The following is a 5,000-nucleotide window of genomic DNA, read 5'->3' as shown; positions in this document are numbered from 1 at the left end:
CCAGACACTCTTATCACACACTACTCTCTTATCACACACAATATCTAACCACCAGCATGGAAGAACATCCAGTGCATCCTCTCCGCCACATGACACAATCCACACTATCATTACCAGACCGGGAGGTCCACCCAGAAAACACAATATCCCACCCTTCCGACATCCGCACATTGCTCAGCTAAGCCACGAACACCCACACATGTCCTACACAGTGGTGCACCCAACATCACAATACTGCCTCCTGTCACAGCACACAAACAATGGCAGGAATGAAAGACACAGATCTGCCACAACCATGGAATCGGAGCGCCGCCTGTCATGAGCCAAAAGTGCATCCTGACGTGACAAATCGGATAATACCGCAGGCATCCAATTACGATAATCACTATCAACGAACCTGCCGCCCCCCCCCCCCAATACACCTTTCCCTACAACAATGTGTATCTGAACCTACGCTATATCGTACCTTAACCTAACCTATATCGTACCTTAACCTAACCTATATCGTACCTTAACCTAACCTATATCGTACCTTAACCTAACCTATATCGTACCTTAACCTAACCTATATCGTACCTTAACCTAACCTATATCGTACCTTAACCTAACCTATATCGTACCTTAACCTAACCTATATCGTACCTTAACCTAACCTATATCGTACCTTAACCTAACCTATATCGTACCTTAACCTAACCTATATCGTGCCTTAACCTAACCTATATCGTGCCTTAACCTAACCTATATCGTGCCTTAACCTAACCTATATCGTGCCTTAACCTAACCTATATCGTGCCTTAACCTAACCTATATCGTGCCTTAACCTAACCTATATCGTGCCTTAACCTAACCTATATCGTGCCTTAACCTAACCTAATTTGTGCCTTAACCTAACCCATGTTGTGCCTTAACCTAACCCATGTTGTGCCTTAACCTAACCCATGTTGTGCCTTAACCTAACCTACGTTGTGCCTTAACCTAACTTACGTTGTGCCTTAACCTAACCTACGTTGTGCCTTAACCTAACCCATGTTGTGCCTTAACCTAACCCATGTTGTGCCTTAACCTAACCCATGTTGTGCCTTAACCTAACCCATGTTGTGCCTTAACCTAACCCATGGTGTGCCTTAACCTAACCCATGTTGTGCCTTAACCTAACCCATGTTGTGCCTTAACCTAACCCATGTTGTGCCTTAACCTAACCCATGTTGTGCCTTAACCTAACCCATGTTGTGCCTTAACCTAACCCATGTTGTGCCTTAACCTAACCCATGTTGTGCCTTAACCTAACCCATGTTGTGCCTTAACCTAACCCATGTTGTGCCTTAACCTAACCCATGTTGTGCCTTAACCTAACCCATGTTGTGCCTTAACCTAACCCATGTTGTGCCTTAACCTAACCCATGTTGTGCCTTAACCTAACCCATGTTGTGCCTTAACCTAACCCATGTTGTGCCTTAACCTAACCCATGTTGTGCCTTAACCTAACCCATGTTGTGCCTTAACCTAACCCATGTTGTGCCTTAACCTAACCCATGTTGTGCCTTAACCTAACCCATGTTGTGCCTTAACCTAACCCATGTTGTGCCTTAACCTAACCCATGTTGTGCCTTAACCTAACCCATGTTGTGCCTTAACCTAACCCATGTTGTGCCTTAACCTAACCCATGTTGTGCCTTAACCTAACCCATGTTGTGCCTTAACCTAACCCATGTTGTGCCTTAACCTAACCCATGTTGTGCCTTAACCTAACCCATGTTGTGCCTTAACCTAACCCATGTTGTGCCTTAACCTAACCCATGTTGTGCCTTAACCTAACCCATGTTGTGCCTTAACCTAACCCATGTTGTGCCTTAACCTAACCCATGTTGTGCCTTAACCTAACCCATGTTGTGCCTTAACCTAACCCATGTTGTGCCTTAACCTAACCCATGTTGTGCCTTAACCTAACCCATGTTGTGCCTTAACCTAACCCATGTTGTGCCTTAACCTAACCCATGTTGTGCCTTAACCTAACCCATGTTGTGCCTTAACCTAACCCATGTTGTGCCTTAACCTAACCCATGTTGTGCCTTAACCTAACCCATGTTGTGCCTTAACCTAACCCATGTTGTGCCTTAACCTAACCCATGTTGTGCCTTAACCTAACCCATGTTGTGCCTTAACGTAACCCATGTTGTGCCTTAACGTAACCCATGTTGTGCTTTAACCTAACCTATAATGTGCCTTAACCTAACCTAAAGTGCGCCGTAACCTAAACTATATTGCGCCTTAACCTGACGCACGTTGTCGCTGAACCTGCTCTGTAATTGTTATGCAACCCGTTAAAGTAGTGTAGTGTTGCCTAACCGCAACCCTCGCAATATAGTTCGCTACTCGCACTGCCCGGTCCCCTGTGTATCGCGTCATGTTAAACACCTTGCAGGTGTTGCTGACTTTCCACATGCTCCTGCTATACACTGTAGTGTGGATAGCAGCAGGACGTACATGCCCCCCCCCCCTTCCCCCCTGCCTTCGCAAGCTGGTCGGTGAGAAGTTTGCATGTTCAATGCCCTTCGCATGCCGACGTACTCAGCCTACGTTGTGGTACGGCCTGTCACCTGTCCGCCGATGTACGCAAAACCCACAAACTGTACTGCACATTGCTCCGTATGTACTGAATGATACATCGTGGCCCATGTGACCGTATGACGACAGCGCCTAGCAACGGCGGACCATACAGTCCAAATATTGTGCACGCAGCTACGTGTCGTCTCCCTATAAGAGCTGGATTGCAGTGTGGTACGCCATACAGACGTGTGGGAGGAACGGACGCCCTGGATGGCGATCAGCATGAGCAGTCTGTTGATGTAGTGGAGCGTGTATTCGGACGTAGTCGTCTCTTCTCACACACCGTGATAGCATGTTGCACCGCGTTCCACATCTGCGACATGCTGCAGAGGCGGGCTGACAGTCGTTCGCGCAATGGACACCGCATACGTACGGGGTCTACCTTCCACGTGTTCTCTAGGCGTGCACATGTTGTTGCGTCTATGTGGGCAGACGTAGTGTGTTGTGACACCTGACACAGGCATGCAATACTCGTTGCAAATGGCGATGGACGTGTACGTTTGCTGGTGACGTTACGCAAATGAACAACCGGTAACCCGTTGTGGTGCGGTTGTTCTCGCTAGAGGTGAATCAGTGTTGGCGACGATCGGTCGAGCTATTAACCGGTTGTTTCAGGGATACCCACCATGCCCACGAACGTGAAAGGGGACCCACCATGCCCACGAACGTGAAAGGGGATCTGGGTGTGAGGCGATACGCGGCGGTGGCTGGGTGGGACCGTCCCCGGCCGGTGAGGGGGGGCCGCCCGGCGTGCTGGCAGCGCGGTGCGTGGGCGCACGCGCTACAGCCGGCTGGTGGGGGCGGCCGGTGGCAGGCGCGCCGGCCGACGGACGCGGCAGGCGGCGCAGCTGCGCGCCGGCGCCCCCTGCTCGCGGCGCCTTGCGGCCAAAGTAGGTCCTCGCGGGCCCGGTGCGAAGCGCGGTGGCCATCTGCAGTGTGCTGGTCCGATTGAGGACTTTGTGCGCTGAGGATGCGCCGCCGCCCGGCGCTCGGCGCCGCGACGCCGTCTGCTGCTCGGTCGCCCCAGCGGTTCTCGCAGGTGGTTTGTATCGCAGCTGTGCGGACGTGTTGGCGCGTGCGCTGTGCTGGGAGAGTTCGCTTCGGCACCCAAGTAGGGCTTTTGTCCTTCTGTGGCGCTGGCGTTGGAGCTGCCGGTCACCGTAGGTGGCGCGTGTTGTCTCCCGCCGGCAATGCCACGACAGCACGCTCCCGGGCCTCTGTCGGCAGCGGCAAGCTCAGTTGGGAGCACGGGTGGTCGCACCTAAAGCGTCTACTCGCCTAACTCCGGGCGATTGCGCCTCTCTCGAACCCGACCAAGTACTTAGGACGGCGCTGCGCGCCGCCGGGACCTGAGAGGGTTTCGAGGTGTGTTGTGCAGGGGAGCTCAGCCTCCTCCTGTTTGCAGAATAATTGAGCGGACGCTTGCGTGTTCGCGCGGGCCCCCGGGACACACTCCCGGGCGGCCGGCTGCTCAGCTCTAGTTGACGCAGCTCCCTGGTTGATCCTGCCAGTAGTCATATGCTTGTCTCAAAGATTAAGCCATGCATGTCTCAGTACAAGCCGCATTAAGGTGAAACCGCGAATGGCTCATTAAATCAGTTATGGTTCCTTAGATCGTACCCACGTTACTTGGATAACTGTGGTAATTCTAGAGCTAATACATGCAAACAGAGTCCCGACCAGAGATGGAAGGGACGCTTTTATTAGATCAAAACCAATCGGTCGGCTCGTCCGGTCCGTTTGCCTTGGTGACTCTGAATAACTTTGGGCTGATCGCACGGTCCTCGTACCGGCGACGCATCTTTCAAATGTCTGCCTTATCAACTGTCGATGGTAGGTTCTGCGCCTACCATGGTTGTAACGGGTAACGGGGAATCAGGGTTCGATTCCGGAGAGGGAGCCTGAGAAACGGCTACCACATCCAAGGAAGGCAGCAGGCGCGCAAATTACCCACTCCCGGCACGGGGAGGTAGTGACGAAAAATAACGATACGGGACTCATCCGAGGCCCCGTAATCGGAATGAGTACACTTTAAATCCTTTAACGAGTATCTATTGGAGGGCAAGTCTGGTGCCAGCAGCCGCGGTAATTCCAGCTCCAATAGCGTATATTAAAGTTGTTGCGGTTAAAAAGCTCGTAGTTGGATTTGTGTCCCACGCTGTTGGTTCACCGCCCGTCGGTGTTTAACTGGCATGTATCGTGGGACGTCCTGCCGGTGGGGCGAGCCGAAGGCGTGCGACCGCCTCGTGCGTGCTCGTGCGTCCCGAGGCGGACCCCGTTGAAATCCTACCAGGGTGCTCTTTATTGAGTGTCTCGGTGGGCCGGCACGTTTACTTTGAACAAATTAGAGTGCTTAAAGCAGGCAAGCCCGCCTGAATACTGTGTGCATG

The 5,000-nt window shown here is 52.2% G+C and overlaps 1 non-coding gene across 1 annotated transcript in view; it reads left to right on the top strand.

Annotated features, from left to right (window-relative positions):
* Window positions 1-4,101: 4,101 nt before the first annotated feature.
* Window positions 4,102-5,000, top strand: part of LOC126432408 (small subunit ribosomal RNA) — a 1,909-nt gene continuing 1,010 nt past the window's right edge. The window contains exon 1 of the ribosomal RNA XR_007577945.1: window positions 4,102-5,000. This exon is cut by the window's right edge and continues 1,010 nt beyond it. This is a non-coding gene — a ribosomal RNA (small subunit ribosomal RNA).

The sequence above is a fragment of the Schistocerca serialis genome, unplaced genomic scaffold (genome assembly GCF_023864345.2).
Source record: "Schistocerca serialis cubense isolate TAMUIC-IGC-003099 unplaced genomic scaffold, iqSchSeri2.2 HiC_scaffold_1133, whole genome shotgun sequence".
Classification (NCBI taxonomy): Eukaryota; Metazoa; Arthropoda; class Insecta; order Orthoptera; family Acrididae; genus Schistocerca; species Schistocerca serialis.
This window is presented reverse-complemented; position numbering and strand designations above follow the sequence as displayed.